Raw genomic sequence first — 22,816 nt, forward strand, 5'->3', positions numbered from 1 at the left:
TGTGTCTTAAGGGGTCATATGGTGTCCTAAGGGGTCATGGACACCATATGACCCCTTAGGACACCATACGACCCATAACGCCACCATATTGTGTCCTAAGGGGTCATAGGATACCATATGACCCCTGACGACAACATGTGGCACCTTAGAACACCATATAGTGTTGTTATGGGTCATATAATGTCCTAAGGGGTCATATGGTGTCCTAACGGGTCATATAGTGTCCTATGGCCCCTTAGGATACCATATAACCCCTTACATGTCGTTAGGGTTCACATTGTGTCCTAAGGGGTCATATGGTATGACCCCTTAGGACACCATATGGTGTCATTATGGGCCACATGGTATCCTAAGGGGTCATATGGTGTCTTAAAGGGTCATAACACACCACATGACTTGTTAAGACACAATATGATCCCTAACAATACCTAAAGGGTTAGGATACCATACGACCCATAATGACATCATATTGTGTCCTAAAGGGTCATATGGTGTCCTAAGGGGTCATAGGACACCATATGACCCCTTAGAACACCATACGACCCATAACGACACCATATTGTGTCCTAAGGGGTCATATGATTTCCTAAGGGGTCATATGGTGTTGTAACGGGTCATATAGTGTCCTATGACCCCTTACATGTCGTTAGGGTTCACATTGTGTCCTAAGGGGTCATATGGTGTCCTATGACCCCTTAGGACACCATATGGTGTCATTATGGGTTGCATGGTGTCCTAAGGGTCATATGGTGTCCTGTGACCCCTTAGGACACCATATGCTGTCATTATGGGTCGTATGGTGTCCTAAGGGGTCATATGACCCCTTAGGACACTACATGACCCCTTATGACACCATATGGTGTCATTATGGGTCGTATGGTGTCCTAAGGGGTCATATGGTGTTTTAAGGGGTCATAACACACCATATGACCTGTTAAGACACAATATGATCCCTAACGACACCTAAGGGGTCATATGGTGTCCTATGGCCCCATAGGACACCATATGACCCCTTAGGACACCATACGACCCATAACAACATCATATTGTGTCCTAAGGGGTCATATGGTGTCCTAAGGGGTCATAAGACACCATATGACCCCTTAGGACATGATACGGCCCATAACGACACCATATTGTGTCCTAAGGGGTCATATGGTGTGCTAAGGGGTCATAGGATACCATATAACCCCTTACAACACCATACAACCCATAACGACACCATATTGTGTCCTGAGGGGTCATATGGTGTCCCAAGGGGCATATGGTGTCCTAACTGGTCATATAGTGTCCTATGACCCCTTAGGATACCATATAACCCCTTATGTGTCATTAGGGTTCACATTGTGTCCTAAGGGGTCATATGGTGTCCTTTGATCCCTTAGGACACTATATGATCCCTTAGGAAACCATATGGTGTCATTATGGTTCGTATGGTGTCCTAAGGGGTCATATGGTGTCTTAAGGGGTCATAACACACCATATGACCCGTTAAGACACAATATGATCCCTAACGAGATGTAAGGGGTCATATGGTGTCCTATGGCCCCATAAGACACTATATGACCCCTTAGGACACCATATGACCCATAATGACACCATATTGTGTCCTAAGGGGTCATATGGTGTCCTAAGGGGTCATAGGACACCATATGACCCCTTAGGACACCATACGACCCATAACGACACCATATTGTGTCCTAAGGGGTCATATGGTGTCTTAAGGAGTCATAAGATACCATATGACCCCTTATGACACCATACAACCCATAACGACACCATATGGTGTCCTAAGGGGTCATATAGTGTCCTAAGGGGTCATAGTACATCATATGACCCCTTAAGACACAATGTGAACCCTAACGATGTGTAAGGGGTTATATGGTATCCTAAGGGGTCATAGGACACTATATGACCCGTTACGACACCATATGACCGGTTAGGACACCATATGACCCCTTATATGACCCCTTAGGACACCATACGACCCATAACGACACCATATTGTGTCCTAAGGGGTCATATGGTATGACCCCTTAGGACACCATACGACCCATAACGACACCATATTGTGTCCTAAGGGGTCATATGGTGTCCTAACGGTTCATATAGTGTGTTATGACCCTTTAGGATACCATATGACCCCTTACGACACCTTGGACCCCTTAGAACATCATATAGTGTTGTTATGGGTCATATGGTGTCCTAAGGGGTCATAGGACACCATATGACTGCTTAGGATACCATATGACCCCTTGGAACACCATATAGTGTCGTTATGGGTCATATGCTGTCCTAAGGGGTCATATGGTCTCCTAACGGGTCATATAGTATCCTATGACCCCTTAGGATACCATATAACCCCTTACGCGTCGTTAGGGTTCACATTGTGTCCTAAGGGGTCATATGGTGTCCTAAGGGGTCATAGGACACCATATGACCCTTTAGGACACCATACGACCCATATCGACCTCATATGGTTTAACATATTGGGTTATAGGGTCTATGGTTATTGTATAGGGTCGAGGATTTAACATATTTGGTCATATGATCTAGGGTATTTTTTATAGGTTTGAAATGGTTTAATTTTTATGGTTGTGGCTATCAAACTATAGGGTATAGAGTATAGATTATAGGGTATAGAGTATAAATTTATCAAAGGTTAAATTTTTTCAATGGAAGTCATTTGGCGCTAGCCAAATGAGCTGCATTAAAAAATGGTTATATGGGACCCTTGACCCGTTATCCAAGCCCACATTCTCTCATAAGGCACACGCCTTATAAGGCACACGCACTATAGGGCGCACCCTATAGTGCGTGTGCCTTATGAGCATTTTTCATTTTTTTTGAAGTGTGGCACCTTTTTGGTACCACAACTTCATGCATATACCCAAATTATAAATAAAACATTAAGGCTAAGATCTAAGAGGGTGTAAAATCAATGAGTTCTCCAAAATGAAAAAGAAAATAAATAATCTTTTAAACTATTCTACTAAAGATATAAGAAAATTGAAAAATAAAAAATGAGAAAAAAATTAATTAATAATAGAACTAGTGAGTTGCAACAAATTATGCTACTAAAATAAATGCTAATTCAAATAAATGATGCAATGATACTTAGCTCCAAGATTGATAAAGATTTTCTATGACACATACAATGTTATTTTTTTAATATTTTAGACATCATAAGAATGAACATTGTAGAAAAATGTGTATTTTGGTCACTGTTAACATTATTTCGGGATTGGTCTGCGGGCGACATTTTTTAATTTTTGGTGGCCCCACCTCTTTTGGTTCCTCTCGTTCGCATGCATCAGCCACGCCAGTTGTTAGCTTGACGGGGGTTCTGTGCGCTTGTTTTTCCCTTTTTGTTTTTACAATAGCGCATAGCTGCCACGTGGCGTGGGTTGTTTGTTTGGTGGCCTCTTTTTGGTCCCTCTGCTTGCCTTTTTTTTATCGCGACTCTTTGGTCGTGCGCCTGCCGAGCAGAGCGTCGTGGGACTAACAATGTTAGGGGCTCACAACTTCGAGGGCTAACAACTTTAGGGGCGGTTCGCTAGAAAATCATACTGGTGGACCATGACGTGCGAATTGAAAAGGTGGTGGAGTCCGAGTTTGTTAGGAGCCGGAGACTCTATTAAGTCTAGCTTTTTCCCTATTATGGGGGTTTAGAACTTGACAAGAGGAATCAAGTTTCTTAGTAGTATTTTTAGCCTTAAAAACTGTTTTATTGTTTTATGAAGAAGTTCAATCAAACTGTGCCTATGGCCTTTGTGAGACTTTACTCTCAGGTATACATTAATGGTCTTTTATGTGCTTTTCTATTAGGATTTTCAAAGACTTCAGGAATATATATATCTAAGATTTTGCCGATTGAACTATGTGTTACACTTGTTATCTGGTAAATTCATGATAGGTATTTCTTTATGTTACATAAAGATTTGATTGAATCTCGATTTTGGTTTCTGATCCGGACTTGTAGATTGTTGAATGGGTTCAGAAAAATCATATATAGTTGGTTTTTATGTACTCATGTCTTCTTGAAATATGCTCTAGCGCATCGCCTCAGTAGCTTAGTTTTATTGTTTTAAAGTGTTTCTTTCTTCCCCTTTTCTTGAAACACCAAGGAAGAGTTGGCTTCTCAATCCCGAAGGTCATTCAGTGTACCCTACGCAATTGGTCCCCCATCACTAAATTTCCCATAAGGCTGTTTATTTCCAAAGTAAAATCAAGAGTCAGCAGTCACCATTCCATTATGCATCCCAATGTGTAGTTCAGAAAAACTAATAAGTAATGGATAAACCACCACCTCATAAATAATAGCATATTCATTCTAGTAGGTTAAGAGGAATTGATGGTATTGATGCAGTATAATGATGAAGTGATAATATAACGGTGAATGTGAGAAGTGAGTAGGTCACTGGTTGCACTGAATGAAGGCATTACACTAATAGTTTGAATTCATGTAAAAAGTAAATGGAATACTAGTAGGGTGATCTAATTGGTCATGATATGTAGATCAAAAGGCTTATTATTGAATAAATTATAAAGAACATCAAATAGTAATGTAAAAGAAGCAACAATAGTTAAATTAGTAATCTTGTGAGAAACTAACTATGCAACAAAAGAAAAATCATGTCTATCTATTTGTTCTAATTACACATCATGTTTAAGATCATTTTCAATATGATTACTATTGATCATGTACTAATACAATAATCATGACTAGATGAGTTCTAATCCATTATAGGATTGAGAAGAGGATTTCTTAAACGAAAAGGATGATGATGATGAGGTATTGTTAAAAACTAAATGCAAAAAAAATTAAAGAATATAATGATGAAACAAGGGTAGGGGTATGTTAGCACCCCCTCAATTTTCAAACTTAAAATCCTCGATTTGATTTTATTAGCGGTCTTCTATATCAGTTATGCCTTCATCTGTAAAACCTTAAAAGTCCTTGAGTTCTAATTTGACCCAATGTTGTGATTCCAAAGTAGGAGCCGTTATCTATCAAATGATTAGGTGACAACAAAAAATCTGTAGTATTCAAAATGCCCGATTCTTCCTGATGCCCGATACTCCCTTATAAAACAATGTTAGGGTATCAGAGGTTTTTAGAACTCCAAAACTCTCGACATGAAGTTCAATGTTTTTGCTTTTTTGAGAGCCTACAACTTTTTAACAACTTCACAATTTTCAAGACTCTAACAATGCATTTAATTGTTCCATGGTTTTTAAAGAGCTTGATAGCTAGATTCTCTGATGGAAGCTACCCCATGATCGACAACATCTCCAGTAACATTAGCATAGTACCAATTTGTAATAATTTCAAAGGATCTCCAGTGGTTCTAGAGAAGACATCTGCCAGTCATTTTTGCATCAAAGGATTATTTTCATTTTAAAAAACTCCATAATATATTTGATTCATTAAAGAACTAAGCATTATTGTTATATTCACAAAAAGATGAAAGGATAAAAGGGGAGATAATTTTGGAACCCAGAATTGTTTTCAAGAAACGGTTAGCAAGAACTTAAAGATTTTTTGGGAAATCTATTTCTTGTAAGGATTACTAAAAAGAGGAGGGGGGGGGGGGGAGTGATATTTTCATGCAATCTTGTCGTACAGAGAGATGAGTGATATTTTTAAATCTTTGAATTTCTTAATATTTTTCTTTAAATTGCAATCAACTGCATTTCTTTGTGGTTACTCTTGAATATCATTTTGCTATAATGAGTTGTATAAGTATTTAATTCTGGAGCTTTGAATTCAAATTTAATCATTTATTGAAAAGAGTCTGATGTTATTTCCTAGATAACATTCATGGGTGTGGAATAAGATTTTTTTTTTAATTTATCTACATTCATTTCATTTTGAGTTTAATCTTTTGCATCTAATTTCATGGTTATGGGTAGGTGTTAGTTTACCTTTTCTTCTTTTTGGTGAAAATCATACCCTGTTTTCATTCATTGCATATCCTTCATAGGTAGTCATGGCTTGTAAAATAAGAAGAGAGCACATGCAAATACCTTTGCAAGTGACTTAATTGTTGGTCAAACTGTCATTGATATGGGTAAGAGAGTATGAAACTGAAGTGACAAATCTGTTAACTAACAGATTTTTGCCAACTCTGTAGAGGAGACGAAAAGATCGATGCCTTATTTCTTCAAATATCTATTAGTACTTCCCCAAGAATGGAGGCTAATGACTTTGTTTAATTAAAGATCTCAGAAAGATGGTTCAGTGCTAGAAAAATGCAAGAAATTAGTTCAGATCCAAAAGATGGCCTACACCAACAATTGAAGAAATATTGGCTAAAAATGACAAGATACTTCATTCTTTTTGGAATTATTTCAAAGAAAGTATCTCTGAGGCTAGAAAGAAAAGATTACATCCATCTAAAGATTACAAATCTGCATTGATGATAAGAGGTTTGTGTCATAGATATTACTTGCTCAAAGACCTTGAACAAGAGATTCATAAGTTATAGGAAGCGGTAGAAAGATTAAGGTTGCTTAAAGAAGAACTAGAAAGCGAAGACCAAGATTCTTGTAACTTTTATGCTCTTGGTGAACAAGAGTCTATGCAAGAATTGGATGAGATTAGTAATTTGTTAGCACCATGGAATAACCACCAACAATAAAAAATAATTTTGAATCAGATTGAAGGTAAAAAACCAAAATCTTTCTTAACATGCATGCAAATGAGTGAAATGGAGCAATCATTTATTTCTTAGGAAAAAGAGGTGCTACCAGAGGAACATAGTGTTGTTTTTATTCCAAGTTGGTGCCTAGAAGGTTTAGATGGTGATTTTCTGTGTGGAGTTGTGGATGAAGATAGTCACATTACTGAAGGTGACATAGATGTAGTTCCTTGTGACTCCTGTGATAAGAAAAAAGGTTTGAATGTGCCAAGTGTGAAGCTTGAATATTTACTTCTTGAATCTCTTGATGGGTAAGTGCACAAAGATGGGGGACCAAAAAGATGCCCAAAACATTTTTGGCCCCCATCAAACCATTTGGCACACACCAAATAAGGCATGCACCCTATTTGGCACACACCAAATAGGTTTGGTGTGCCAAACCTAAGGTTTGGTCACACCAAATAGATTTGGCATGCACTAAATAAGGCGAGCACCAAATGGAATTGCATTTTGAGAATTACATCTTCATTTTAAAAAGCACAAATTGTCTTTCATTTTCACTTTTTCTCTTAGAAAATATAAATAAAATATAACATTTAAGTATAAGTGACATTTATATTTGTCTTTTTCCTTTCTTATACTTTAAGTTATATTTTATGTATACATTGGTAGGATGTTTGAGACTGGTTTCAAGTATGTAGGAGTTATGATACAAATTCTAGTTTTTAGAGTATTCGTATAAATTTCAGACTTAGTGAAATTTCAGTAATCGACATGCTCATATCAACTTTCTCTTTATTCTCTCTCTCTCTCTCTCTCTCTCTCTCTCTCTCTCTCTCTCTCTCTCTCTCTCTCTCTCTCTCTCTCTCTTCCTCAACCCATACCTCTCCCTCTCTCTCTTTCTCTCTTTCTCAATTTTATCCCTCTCTTTCCCTCCATCCCTCTCTTGCACTTGAGATTTCTCTCTCTCTAGTCTCTCCCTCAACCCCCAACTTCTACCTTCTATCTCTCTTTCTCCCTCTCTCTCCCCCTCTCTATGGTTGATGAAAAGAAAATACTAGGGAGAGAGAGATAATAGAGAGAACATGAGAGAGATGGAGGGAGGGAGTGTTTGATGGAAAGGAAGGAAAATACCAAGGATAGAGAGTAAAAGTAAAAGAGAGAGGGATGGAGGAGGGAATGGGTTGAGAGAGAGAGAGGTTGATGGAAAGAGAGGGAGAGATCAGAGCAAGAGAGATTAAGTTGGAGAGGGAGGGAGGGGTTGATGAAAATAGAGATCCAAAGTGAGAGAGATCGGGGGAGGGAGGTAGGGGTTGATGGAGAGAGAGAGAGAGAGAGAGAGAGAGAGAGAGAGAGAGAGAGAGAGAGAGAGAGAGAGAGAGAGAGAGAGAGAGAGAGAGAGAGAGAGAGAGAGAGAGAGAGAGAGAGAGAGAGAGAGAGAGAGAGAGAGAGATTGATGAAAAGAGAGGGAGAGACCAAAGAGAGAGCCTAAGAGAGAGGAAAGGAGGAAGGTAGGGTTTGAGAGAGAGAGAGAGAGAGAGAGAGAGAGAGAGAGAGAGAGAGAGAGAGAGAGAGAGAGAGAGAGAGAGAGAGAGAGAGAGAGAGAGAGAGAGGAGGAAAGAGGTTGATGGAAACAGAGGAATATATTAGGGAGAGAGGGAGGAAGGGATGGAAAGAGAGGGAGAGATCATAGGGAGAGAGAGATTAAGTAAGAGAGGGAGGGAGGGGTTGAGTCAAAGAGAGAGCCCAAGTGAGAGAGATGGATGGTGGGAGGTAGGGATTGATGAAAATAGAGGGAGAGACCTAAGAGAGAGAGAGAAGAGAGAAAGGAAGGGGGTTGATGAGAGAGAGAGAGAGATTGGGAGGGATAGAGGGAAAGAGAGTTAAAGAGAAAGAGACTTGAGAAAGAAAGAGAAAGGTATGGGGAGGGAGAGAGGGAAAGAGACTTAAGAGAGAAAGAGAAAGGGATGGGGAGGGAGATAGGGAAATAATGGAGAGAATGGGAGAGAGAGATAGAGATAAAGGGCAAGAGGGAGAAGCGGATTGGGAGGGAGAGAGGGAAAAAGAGTTAGAGGGAAAGAGAGAGAATTGAGGGAGAAAAAAGAGTTAGAGGGAAAGAGAGAGAGACTTGAGAGAGTAAGATATTTAGAGGGAAAGAGAGAAATATTTGAGAGATAAGGAGAAAGGGAGGGGGAGGAAGAGAACAAACAAAATGGGACAGAGACACTTGAGAGTGAGAGAGAGAGAGAGAGAGAGAGAGAGAGAGAGAGAGAGAGAGAGAGAGAGAGAGAGAGAGAGAGAGAGAGAGAGAGACTTGTGAGAGAAAGAGAAAGGGATGGGAAGGGAGAGAGGGAAATAATGGGCTAGAGACACTTGAGAGGGGGAGACAAAGAGAGAGGGAGTGGGGGAGATATAGAGACCCCTAACGACACCATATGACCCCTTAGGACACCATATGATCTCTAAGGACACCATATGACCTCTTTTAACATCAAAGTACATGATATGACTCATTATGACACCATATGACCCCTTAGGATAATATGATGTCCTAAGGGGTCATATGGTGTTCTAACACATGTGTGGGCCCTTAGGACTCCATATGACCCCTTAGTACACCATATGACCGCTTAGGAAACCATATGATCCCTTAGGACCATATAATATCCATATGGTGTTTAAGGGGTCATATGGTGTTCTAACATATGCATGGCCCCTTAGGATCCCATATGACCCCTAACAACATCATGTGACCCCTCGGGACACCATATGACCCTTTATGACAACATATTGTGTCCTAAGGAGCCATATGGTGTTCTAAGATATGTGTGGGTCCTTAGGACCCCATATGACCCCTAACGACACCATATAACCCCTTAGGACACATATGACCCCTTAGGACCATATGATGTCCATTGTTGGAATCAATGAATATAAAGAGGGGAGTGAATCAGTGTTCTACAATTTTTAAATTTATCTAATTGCTCATTCAACCACTTAATGCATATGAACAAAATAAAGATGCAAGAACATAAAAAAAATAGCCACAACACCATAGCACCAAGATTTTTGTATGTGGAAACTAGGCTAAGAGAAAAACCATGGTGGGGATGAACCCATAATATCAATATACTTTACAGAAGTATTGAAATATTACAAAGGAGAATGCACATGCATTTAGACACACTACCTAGAGCTCATTTCTCAAACGAAGAAGGGCTAAAACCCTAGGAAGACTCACTATCTTACAAATCAATTACAACATATCACTAAAATGAATGAACTAACAAGTACCATCTACAAATTCTAGATTATAGTTATGGTTAAGCATATTATACAAACCTTTCATATTCTAGCTTATATTGCTCCGTTCCACTATTATGCTTTGATCTAGAGCATAGATCTCAAATCTATGGATGTGCAACAGTGCACAATCAATCACCAACACCTTTTGCATTCACCACACACCATAAGATGATCAAATACATCGCTTATATGTATCCATAACAAGATATTGGATCAACCACATGTCGACTTTAAGAATACTTAGCATATTATTAAACGTGTACATACTATCGGCTAAATCTGAAATCAAAATACCAATGTAGATTTAAATAATTTTCCACATGCTACCACAACCTTCTGAATAAACACCCGATCATAAAAATAATCACCAAAATCGATCTACATAATCCGCATAATGATTAACCACACAAGTTGGCTGTACTACACTGATAAGCTGAAAATTGATACACCAGAGCTTCTAACTTGCACAACAATAATCATTGGAGGATAACATCATGGAATAAGGTACTCCAGACATCTACCAAGCTTCCATTATCCTGGAAACAAAAAGTATTCAACTAAAATGAAATACCAATCAAGATATTGTACTCTGCTGGATGCTCTGTTCTAACTTGTCGGACGTGAACCAATCATGAATCTGACTTCCAGTAGGATCACATACATAAATACATATGGGTGCACTAACTTGGGTTTCCATCAATGAAAACACTGGATAACATGTGCAGTATCTCTTGCCAACAATCTCCCCCTTTGGCATTGATGGCAACACTTAGTGAAAAATGACTGCATTGAACCAAATATGAACACACACTCCAAAACTCAAAAACTTTAAAATTCCAAAACTATCAAGACTCCCCTCCTAAGATGATTATAATATTTTTAACTGCCCTACACTCCCCCTTTGACATTAATAGAAAATGTAGGGATCTAGATGCCAAAAGTCATACAAAATTCTTATGAACAAACTGCATATATACAAATAGATTCTCCTAACTTACATACATTTTAAAAACATCTACAAAAATGTTCTTCAATAAGATCAGATCACAATCCCAACCTTTCTTGAGACTCTCCAAAATTGAAATCTTCCCACTGAATATAAATTTCTGCATTTGTGTTGTTTAAAGATCCAAGGGCTCATTGGGTACCATGGCATCTTGGGCTTCCTTCAAAGAATTGAGTAAAGTTTCCAATTTGGGACCAATTAGGCTCTAAAGTTCACTAACTCTACCAACAATCCTATCCTTTTCATGCATCATATTCTTGATCTTTTCAAGTAATGAAATTGATTTACCTTCTTGACTAGCTAACAAGATAGTCAAGGGATCAAAGGATTGGGATATACCTGGCAATAGAATACCTAGCAATAGAATCTCATTCTCTTTTATTTGCTTCTCAATGTCCTCAACAAAGTTAGAAGGTAACAAAAATGACTTGTAGACATCGCCTCCTTTTGATAAAACATCTTGAATACTCTTCATGTGGGTGTCTAACAATATTTTATCATTTGCAATCATATAATTCAATGAACTCAACCTCTTGGCATTAAATTCACTTCAAACCTTAACCTCAGCTAACTTCTCAAGTGATTCAAAATGAGTACTTACAAAATTTATTAGACCTTTCAACTTACTGAAGGGAGTATCTGATGTGTCCTTGACATATGAAGGCATTATCTTCTCTAAGACACCGGATGCAAGAGTAAGTAACTCACTATCCTCAATATGAGACTGTAACATCTCTTCCCTTGCTTTGGCTTGAGAAAATGATGTTAACTACAATTTTTAGATGGGAGAAAGAGTGGACAAATCGATAGGCCCTTGGACCAACTCAAGACTGTTTAGTTCATTCTTGTTCTTCTCTAAAAATACCTTTACTTCCTCTACAGTCTCTCTTGATTTTGAGACTAGTCCAATCTTAATTGTTACCACCTTTACTGCTTCCTCACTAGATGGGGCTTCATTCTTCATAGATGTATTAGTTATTTCTAATGGAGGATTCTGAGTATCCTCAACTGCATTATCTTTGACTAATTCCTTGCTACTTTTGTTCACCTCTCCCTCTTTCAGAAGATTTACCTCAACATGTTCATCTTTAGATTGCATTCCATGAGTTTCCAGAATAGATGACTAACCACAAACAGGAGCCTCTTCTGAGACAACATCAAAATTGTTCCTTAGTAGGATTGATTTCAAAATCTTCTCTAATTCTCTAATTACTGCCTCAGTCTCCCCTATCATCAACTTATTTATCATGGTCTTGCTTCTAAACTCACTTTTGGTTTCTTTCAAAATTCTATTCACTTCTACCAAAATCACAGGACAAAGATTTATCAAGGCATGCTCTCTAAGTCTGATATCTTCCTCCTTAGCACTCAATCTTCTCATTTCTAATACATCATATAGGCTTTTGGGAATCTTAGACATAATCTCAACAAGATCCCTATTGAATATATTCAAGTACTTAATAGTGGCTTCTTCTAAAGTTCTCTAACCGACTTCATAAAACTTGTCATAACATTCAGAGAGTGGCTTGAGATTACCTTGAATAGTGAGAGCTTTCTCAACATCTTCAACAAACATACAAGATGGATCTAGCTTCATCTTCTTGCTTTATTTTTCTCCACTAGATGCCTTGCCCTTAGATACTTTTGATGCTTTGGTGCCCTTGGACATTATCTCCTTCACAGCCTCATCAAACTCAGTATCTACATCATCCTTGACAGTAACATATACCCTTGTGCTGTTATATTTCTTCCTCTTTTATCCTTTGTTGGATGATTTGGCTTCATATTTCACACAACTGGCTGGATTTTGGGAACTGGACGGGGGTGTAGAGATCCTATATTGTCTTAGTTTTGCAGAGGAGGCTTCCAAATTATCTTTCTTAACCTTGACTATCTCCTCTACATCTGACATATTCCTTTTCCTTTCCTCTCTGACTGCTTTAGTAGTAACGCCAATGCTTTCTTCATATTGATTTGCCTCCTTCCTTACCTTCCTTACCATTTTTAGGCTTCTTGAATTGCCTATGTAAGTGCAAGTCCTTATCAATAACTATACCAAACCTTTATTCTAAAGAATCAACCGACTTAGTCAACAAATGTTGAGCATACACTTCCAATATCTTCTCATCAAATTCATACCCCATGGGCATTGATCCACACGTACCTAGGATCAACTGCTTCAATTAGGCATTAATAAATCTCCACCATGAAATATATTGTATCTTTGTATTTTTCCACAACCTATTTAGGGATCCTTTCCCTAGTCTACATCATGCTCTGGAAGTTCTTGAATTATCCCCAAAGTGGAGTTCTTCGGGCCTTGCTATCTCCAGTGATATACAAAAGATCTCTGATTTGGACTGCCACCAGTCTATCACTAGCCCATTGAATGTTATCAATAGTTGGAACTTCATTCATGAAATAAAAGAATATGCACAAGATTAAGGTGCCAAATTTAAAAGTATTCTTCTTATCCTTCTTGATGCTAGTCAGATTCTCTATCAACTGGCTCTAGAGTAGCTCATACAGATCATACTCCTTATTCTCCTTAATTATTTGATATGCAACATAGATAGTTATACCAGACATCAAATTCTCTTGGCTGGATTGATAAACCTTGTATTTGATAACCATTAAAGAAAATTTCACATTTGACTCAATAATGTCATTTATTGTCATATCTCTTTTATCAAATTTGGAACTGGTTACATTTGTGACCATTTGATTTTTCACAGACTGAAGCGTGGGAAAACCACTGGATGAGCTTAAACCTGTTACAATTCTGATTACTTATTTTGTGATCTTGAATGGTTGGTTCAACCACATAAATTCATCGTGAATTCGACTCAAAACATACCAGACCCACTCATTCTCATTGAATATTAGAAACCTAACAACCTTCATAAATTTATTTTCCCTCAATGCATTGTATTTGGGCTTAATATTGAAATCCTCTCCTAATATATGGTTGGTGTATAGAGTCAACAGTTGGGAACCTCCTAATTCTTCAATATTCACATGAATGTATGCACTGATGTGTTCCACATGAAGAACACCATATGAAACCGATAAAAATGCGCCTTGTGGATCATCTTCCACCGATTTGTAAGGGTGCTTCTTGAAATTTGGTTGAGATCTCTCAATTATATCAACTACCAAAGGTGTATCCATTGCAGAGATACCAAATTTATAAATTTTACATAGAAATACCTTTCTTTGCCGAATTAGGGTTTTCACGCCGAATCGCCTTCACACTTTGATCACTTGGAAATCTTCTTGTAGAGCTCACTTATACTCTCTCTTATAGAATGCAAAGTGACAAATGAAGGCTATGTTGGCATTATGGAGGAATTGATTATGTGTTGCATTGATGTTTTGTCATTGATGTCAACACTAGTTGCCATGGTTGGTTACTGACAGATAGGTTTTGGTTACCAGTAGAAGATCTAGTGTTACCGATAGAAGAGACTATCTGTTGGACACTTCCGACATGTTTGGATCAATGGAGTATGTTTGATTTTATGTGTTACATGTTCTTGGATCATTTTTTGGTCATTTGGTATTGACTTGGTAATTGAATGCTATCGTACACTCTTGTAAACCCATATCGACATTGGTTTAAGGTTTAACCGATAGATCTTTCAATGAGAAATCTTGACAGGATGCATAAGTGGTGTTGGTGCAACTTCTAGATGGATTTCAGGATGCTGAAGATGTTCTTTGATTGTTCTTCAACTACTTAAAGACATTGCTTTGGCGTGGTGGACCCATAATAGGTCCAGTGCCTATCTAGGTTATGGACTGGTATCATGATAATGTGTTCTCTACAGGTTACTGGGATGTTTAAGGATGTTCTATGGATTGGTTATTGTTGTTTTGGTCTTAAGCTGACATGGCATATCATTGTAATATGGATTTATGTAATGATATTATTGTAATATCTTTTAGGTGGCTGACCTAATTGGTTTAGGCCTTAGGGTTGGTATAAAATGATGTAAGATATCATTGTAGATCATGGTATGGAATGAGGATTATGTGTCGTGGTCTTGGAATGCAATATCATATGCAAAGGAGATTTGGTCGATCATAGGTGATCAAATTGAGATTAAGGAAGAGGTCAAAGGCCTCCGGTATTGAGCTTAACCGAGACTATAATCAGGCATGGTAGATACTATCTCTGGCGGTTCACTCTATTGGATTGTTGTCTATTTATCTTGAGATGGTTATTACCTCTCTATAGTCAGTGAGACTCTTTTGTAATGAGCAGTACGCTCTTGGTAGTGTGTCTTCCTGCATGTGCAGGCCCCTCATTGTATCACATACTTTCTGTAGAAGTATCATCTGACTGTGGGTAGGCTTCCCACTGTGGTTTTTCCCTTTTCGGGTTTTCCACGTAAAAATCATGGTGTTATGTGGTATGGTTGCATTATGTTGATTATCTGTTTTATTGTTAAGTTTTATTGCTTACCGATATCTATTTCTGCCTTACCGGTACTTAATCTGGTTTAAGGTTATTAAGTGGATTAAATGATATACTATTAACAATTGATTCACCCCCCCTCTCAATTGTTCACCGATTATCGTAATAATTGGTATTAGAGCTTTGGTCCTCTTTTGCATAAGCTTAACCACTTGAGGTAGATCTTATGGCAGCTAACATTTCAAATCCACCGACAACTATTTTCAGAAGAGAAATCCCTAATCTTGATGGAAAAAATTATGGGATATGGAAAATTCGAATGGAGACTCATTTTAGATGTCTTGGCAAGGACATTTGGGAGATCACTGAGAAAGGATACAGACCTTATGATCTGACATATGGAAATCCTTCTCTTGTAGACTTGGATAAGAATATTAAAAATGATTGCAGAGGTAGAGAATCCCTCTTGTGTGCACTTACTAATCAACAAATCATCAACAGAGGTTATGTGGGATAAATTGCAAACTCTGAATGAAGGTGATCCCACTATCAAAATTGCTAAACTTGATGGTTACCTGGTAAGATATGAAAACTTAAAGATGGAAGATAATGAAATAATTGTTGTGTTTATGGAAAAAGTAAATGAGATTGTTATGGGAATTCAATGTTGTGGAGGATTTCTGAGTGAAGATGAAATAGTTTCCAAAGTCTTGAGAGCCCTTCCACTGGCTTACAAGATGAAGGCAACTCCAACTAATGAGTTGAGAACATGGCAAACTTCTCAATTAACAGAGAAATTCTGATTGGGAAATTATCTGTTTTTGAGCTTGAAGAATTTGGGTCTTCTAGAGTTGTCAAGTCTGAACTTGCTTTTCATGCATCATCATCATCATCTACTGGAAAAAGTGATTGGAAAGTCCTATATGCAAAAGAATTGGAAGACATGAAAAAAGAAGATGAAAAATTTGAACAACTTGAAGCCTTATTTGCTAAAAGAGTACCTAAAGGACCGACAGGAAGTAAGTATGAAGGAAAAGCACCTTTTAAATGTTTTGCATATAATAAGATTGGTCATTTTGCATCTAGATGTCCTGAAAGGAATGCAAGATTTGAGGAAAGAGTTAAGAAATCATTTAAGCCTAACCAGAACATATATAGATTCAAGAAAAGTAAACAATACTACATAGTGGATGAGGAAGGAGTAAGTGATGACTTTGGAGATGAACCAACAGAAGACTTTGCTAGTGGATCCGACAATGGAAAGGAATGAGTATTCTATGCCTTAAAGGAAGATGAACTAGAAGCGGTTATCATGAATGAAGAAAAGGCCCTGGAAACAAAAGTTGAAGATAAGGATGAATGGGAAATTGATAGTGGATGCTCACATCATATGACTAGAGATAATAGAAAATTTATGTCCCTGCAAGAATACAATGACGGTCAAGTCAGATTTGGAGATGACAAAGCATGTATGATCAAAGGTAGAGGTATTATTTCTCTCGATGGGAAGCATAATACTGATAATGTGTATTATGTAGAAGGTTTAAAGAATAATCTTTTGAGTGTTGGTCAATTGGCGGACAAGGGTTTCCAACTTCAGTTTAAAGATAGAAAATGCAAAATCAATAACAAGACTGGTTTGGAGATTGCAATCGGTATTCAAAATCGAGGTAATATCTTTCACTTGAACATTGGTAATAAGACATGTTTAATTGCTCATATTGATGAGAGTTGGTTATGGCATAAGAGGTTGTGTCATGTTAATTTTGATTGTATTGTTAAGATTAGTTCAACTAAGTTTGTTAGAGATATACCTAAGATTATGAAGCCTCATAATCTGGTATGTAAGGAATGTCAATTGGGAAAGTAAGTTAGAATTTTTTCTAAGAGCATACATGATAAATCTAATGATGTACTTGATTTGATTCACATTGACTTATGTGGTCCAACAAGGACTAGAAGCTTTCAAGGTGATAGGTATTTCATGTTGATTATTGATGACTATTCTAGGATGATGTGGGTGACTTTTCTAAGGGAGAAGTTTGAAGCCTTTGAGAAATTCAAGATCTTTAAAGAAAAGGTTGAAACAAAAATTGGATTGAAAATCAAATGTCTAAGATCAGATCAAGGTGGTGAGTTCACTTCTCATGAATTTAACAGTTATTGTGAGACAAATGGAATTAGGAGACAATTATCTACACCTCATACTCCTAAATAGAATGGAGTAGTAGAAAGAAAGAACAAAACAATTTTGGATGCAACAAGATCTATGATGATGGAAGCCAAATTGCCTCACATCTACTGGAGAGAAGCAGAAAGTACAATAGTCTACACATTCGATAGAGTTCACATCAAAGGTGAAACTGGTAAGACCCCTTATGAATTATGGTTTGGACATACACCTATTGTTAAATATTTCAAAATTTTTGGAAGTAAATGCTATATCAAAAGAGATGATTCAATTGGAAAGTTTGATCCTAGATGTGTTGAAGGGATATTTCTTGGTTATTCAATTCAAAGCAAAGCATATAGATGTTATAACAAAAGATTGCAGAAAATTGTGGAGAGTGCTAATGTGAAAGTGGATGAGCAATACAAAAATCAATCTATATCATATGACAAGGAGCCGACAGTGGAAATGATCATAACTGAACCAACAATGCCTCAACCAATATAGGAAACTGAGACAGTTATATTGACATAATCAAAAAATTCAACTGTGACTGATGATCATAGTAGTGAACTTGAAGTTCAGAAGACACCAAGGTATGTAATATTAAATCATTTTGAAGATCAAATCATTTAGATAGGAACAAGGGAGTATGACAAGAAGAAGACTGAAAAATGAACATGTATGTCTTATTTCTCAAATTGAACTGACATCTCTTATTGAAGCTTGTAAAGACAAACATTGGTTAAAAGCTATGGAAGATGAATTAGATCAGATATAGAGAAATAAAACTTGGACTTTAGTTCCCCGACCTAAAAATAAGAATGTTATTGGAACTAAATGGGTTTTTAGGAATAAACTGAATGAGGATAGTCAAGTTATAATAAACAAGGCTAGAATGGTTTGTAAAGGATATTCTCAAATGGAAGGAATTGATTATGGTGAGACATTTGCACCTATAGCTATAATTGAAGTTGTTAGACTATTTCTTGCCTATGCAGTTTATAAGAACTATAAGGTTTATCCAATGGATTTTAAATGTGCATTTTTGAATGGTGAACTTGAGGAAGAAGTATACATTGAGCAACCTGATGGATTTTCACTGACAGATGATAAATATATGGTTTGCAGATTGAAGAAAGCTTTATATGGATTGAAAGAAGCTCTTAGAGCTTGGTATGCAAGGTTGGATAAATATATTTTGAAGCTTGGTTTTACTAAAGGCAGTGTTGATAGTAACTTATATTATAAGATCATTGATGATGATATTCTGATTATTGAAGTATTTGTTGATGATATCATTTTTGTAGGATAAGATAAATTGTGCATGGAATTTGCTAACAATATGAAGAATGAATCTGAAATATCCATGATTGGTGAGATGAAAATTTTCTTAGGTTTGTAGATTACTCAAACTAACAAAGACATTTTTATCTGTCAAACTAAGTATCTGAGGGAGTTGTTGAATAAGTTTGGTATGGATAATTCCAAACCGGTAAGTACTCCTATGGTGACAAGTGAGAAATTATCTATCAAGGATACTTCTAGACCAGTAAATCCGACAAGGTATAAGTCTATGATTGGTGTCTGTTATATTTAGCTCAGACTAGATCAGATATTATGAATGCAATAAGTATTGTTTCAAGATATCAAAGTAATCGTAATGAAAATCATGAATGTGCAGTAAAGAGGATATTTCGGTATTTGCAAGGAACAACAAAATATGGCTTATGGTATTCTAAAAATGGTGATTTCACTTTATATGCATATATTGACTCAGATTGGACAGGAGATACTGATGACAGGAAGAGCACTTCTGGTGGATCTTTCTTTCTTGGAAAGAAACTGGTTTCATGGATCAACAAAAAATAATCATGCATTTCTTCATCTACTGCAAAAGCTGAATATGTTGCAACAACAACTAATTGCACTCAAGTCTTGTGGATGAAGCAAATGTTGAAGGATATCAAGGTAAGTTGATGTGAATTGGTAGTTATCTACTGTGATAACTTTTCAGCTATTGACATGTCTAAAAATCTAGTATTTCACTCTAAGACTAAGTATAAATCAATAAAGTATAACTTTCTAAAGGACAAGGTAGAAGGAAAGGAAGTCAAATTGGTTTATGTGAACACTAAAGAACAAAGTGCATATATATTCACTAAACCACTATCTAAGGAATCATTTGAATATTTGAGAGACATGTTAGGGGTTTCTGCCCCTTTGATAGAGACTTGATTGATGCGGTTTTCCATCAGTCCGACATGCATTATCAGAGATATTATTCATTCCGGCACTGATGAGTGGTGCTACTACTCAGGGGGAGTAGTCAGCTTTGAGATTTAGAGGTCTACATTATTGCTTTGATATTTGTGTCAGATTTCTAGCATTGATGTCAAAGGGGGAGAGATAGTGATGTGAAAAATAAATTCAGAACTTTGCAGAGATATGATTTACATGGGGAGAGTTATTTAGGAGATTATTGGTTGTCTTCCACAGGGGAGACTTGTTTGACATTTTTTGGTACTTAGATGTTTTTCACATCTAGTGTTGCCATCAATGCCAAAGGGGGAGATTGTTGGCATTATGGATAAATTGATTATGTGTTGCATTGATGTTTTGTCATTGATGTCAACACTAGCTGTCATGGTCGGTTACCGACAGACAGGTTTTGGTTACTGATAGAAGATCTATTGTTACCGACAGAATAGACTATCTGTTGGAAAATTCTGGCATGTTTGGATCAATGGAGTATGTTTGATTTTATGTGTTACATGTTCCTGGAGCATGTTTTGGTTAGTTGGTATTAAATGCTATCATACACTCTTGTAAACCCATACCGACATTGGTTTAAGGTTTAACTGATAGAGCTTTCACTGAGAAATCTTGATAGGATGCATAAGTTGTGTTGGTGCAGCTTCTAGATGGATTTCAGCATGCTGAAGATGTTCTTTGATTGTGCTTCAACTGCTTGAAGACATTGCTTTGGCGTGGTGGGCCCGGAATAGGTCTGGTGACTATCTAGGTTATGGATTGGTATCATGATAACGTGTTCTCTACATGTTATCGAGATGTTTTGGGATGTTCTATGGATTGGTTATTGTTGGTTTGATCTTAAGCCAACATGGCATATCATTGCAATATGGATTTATGTAATGATCTTATTGTAATATCTTTTAGGTGGCTGACCTAATTGGTTTAGGCCTTAGGGTTGGTATAAAATGATATAAGATCTCATTGTAGATCATGGTATGGAGTGAGGATTATGTGTTGTGGTCTTGGAATGCAATATCATATGCGAAGGAGATTTGGTCGATCATAGGTGATCGAATTGGGATTAAGGAAGAGGTTAAAGGCCTCCAATATTGAGCTTAATCAGGACTGTAATCAGGCATGGTAGATGCTATCTCTGGCAGTTCACTCTATTGGATTGTTGTCCATTTATCTTGAGATGGTTATTACCTATTTTTAGTCACTGAGACTCTTTTTTAATGAGCAGTATGCTCTAGGCAGTGTGCCTTCCTGCATGTGCAGGCCCCTCATTATATCACATAATTTCTGCAGAAGTATCATTTGACTGTGGGTAGGCTTCCCACTATGGTTTTTTCATTTCTGGGTTTTCCACGTACAAATCATGGTGTTATGTGGTATGGTTGCATTGTGTTGATTATCTATTTTATTGTTAAGTTTTATTGCTTATTGATATCTATTTCTGCCTTACCAGTACTTAATCTAGTTTAAGGTTATTAAGTGGATTAAATGATATAATTTGTTAACAACTGATTCACCCCCCCTCTCAGTTGTTCACTGGTTATCCTAATAGGCTAAAGGTTGCCTTTTAATCATTCATACCTATAACTTTTTAATATAATAAATGCACTTGCCCTAACTCTTTCGGATACCCTGTTACCATAGACTACTCACAAAAATTCTCTTGCAGATCTCCAATTTTGCTCAACTACTTTCGGAAATCCTTCCAAATAATCTGGGATACATCAATGCAAATATTGATAATCTGTTGCATTCTAGCACCAATTGCTAGTAGGGGGGGAAATTTTTTTCTTGAAAACACCCCTAGGCCAGATGCCTTAAACTAATTCTTGGAGGAATTTCGAGCACCGGATTTAGGTGCAGATCCACTTCCTGCATTGTCATCACTCTTTTTCACCCATGTCTTCTTTCTTTGATTCTTGATTTTGTCAACTTTCTTTTTTCCTTTATCATTTATCTGCACATTCTTGTCCACATTATTGCTTCTACAAAATTTTGTAATCTAATCAGATTTGTTGCAATTATAGCACACAATATTTCTCTGTCTAGGCCTCTAATTCACTTGATTTCCCCTTGATCTACATTGATTATCAATATGGCCAAACCTACCACAAGCATAACATCTAATATTCCTTCTATTGAAAGACTTATTTGTCATACTTTTGCATTTACTTGATCTATGACCATACTTATTGCAATTAAAAAACTGACTTGAGAAAGATGGACTATTTTGATTCATCCAATGTATGCATTCACTAGTCTTAGGACCAAATTTATTGCAAACAAAACAATTACCATTGAGATTTTGAGCATTATGTTGTCTTAATAGAGATCTTTTAGCTTTGTTCTTCTGATTTGTTGACTTAGGATTTCTTTGACCAGATCCAGAGCTTTCGCCTTTCTCAAATCCAAGGCTTCGCTTGTCATCTTCACTCTTTAGGCTTCCAAGAATTTTATCAAGCTTAGCTAAGCTAATCTTGAACATCTCTTTGTACTCATTTGCAATAGTAAGTTCATCCCTAAGAATGCCAATCTACCTTTCAAGCTCTTCCTCATTATTTTTTGATTGTTGCAGTTCAAGCTTTAGCTGATCATTCTCACAATTAATTTTGTAGCATTCATCAGATCTATCTTTCAGGGACTGATTAAGATTCTCTTCATTTTTATTCCTTCCTTCAATCTCCTTGGTCAATCCCATCACTATAGATTCCATCTCATGCTTTAGGATAGCATTATCTCTGGCAAGCTTCTCACATTCTTTTGTTTTCTCCTTCAAAGCTTGATTCAAGGGATAATCATCTATGCTTTGGCTTTCTTTTTTCTTTAGCTGATCAACAAGTTCCTTTGTCTTTTCTCTAGAATTATTCAATTTCTCTTTCAATAATTGAATTAAATTCTCAACATCCTTAAGACTCTCTTTCAATTCCCAGACTTCAACTTTGGATAGATCAAGATTATCAAGTGCAACTTAGAGCTGATATTGAAGACCACTGGAATTC

This window comes from Cryptomeria japonica, chromosome 4 (assembly GCF_030272615.1).
Source record: "Cryptomeria japonica chromosome 4, Sugi_1.0, whole genome shotgun sequence".
In the NCBI taxonomy this organism is placed as follows: domain Eukaryota; kingdom Viridiplantae; phylum Streptophyta; class Pinopsida; order Cupressales; family Cupressaceae; genus Cryptomeria; species Cryptomeria japonica.